The sequence below is a fragment of the Helobdella robusta genome (genome assembly GCF_000326865.2).
Source record: "Helobdella robusta unplaced genomic scaffold HELROscaffold_91, whole genome shotgun sequence".
NCBI classification, from domain to species: Eukaryota; Metazoa; Annelida; class Clitellata; order Rhynchobdellida; family Glossiphoniidae; genus Helobdella; species Helobdella robusta.
The window spans coordinates 82,407-83,030 of NW_008705520.1; positions in this window are offsets into that span (position 1 = coordinate 82,407).

Consider the following 624-nt stretch of genomic DNA (forward strand, 5'->3'; position numbering starts at 1 on the left):
GAGGACGTGTTTGTTTACTTCGTGTTCAACTAAAGATAAGAAGTGCGAAACATAAATAGTGTGTTGAAAGAAAAAAAAATTCGAATATATTGCAATGTAACAGAGACGGTTCAATTCCTAACCCTACAATCCAATGTCATCAGGTGTGTCTTTTCCCTTATGAATATTGGAGAAAGAAAATACTACCCTGGGTCAACTTTTAGTTGATTTAGAATTAGCAATACACAATAAAAAGGTTGAAAAAGGTTAGAGTTTTTTAGAAATCAAATTAAATTTATGATTGATTTTTTGAACTGAAAGATTTTTTTTATTTGTTTAAAACATTCGCTAGTTTGTGTGCTTGCTGTTTAAATGTTTTCAATAGTTTTCATAATTGATTTTTTATATACTTTTTTTTCTAATTTTTTATTATTTTGTTTAATTTTATTTTTTAAATTTTTCATAATTGTTTGTTTTGTAAATTTTGTGTTAAGCACAGTAGAATCTTATAAATAAACATGCTATTTTGTTTTGTTTGATTGTATAAAACTATAAAAGTGATTTTATTTTATTTGATTTATAAAAATCACTGCGTTTTGGCATTATTCAACTTGTAGTTGAGTTTCTCAATTTTCTAACGAGACT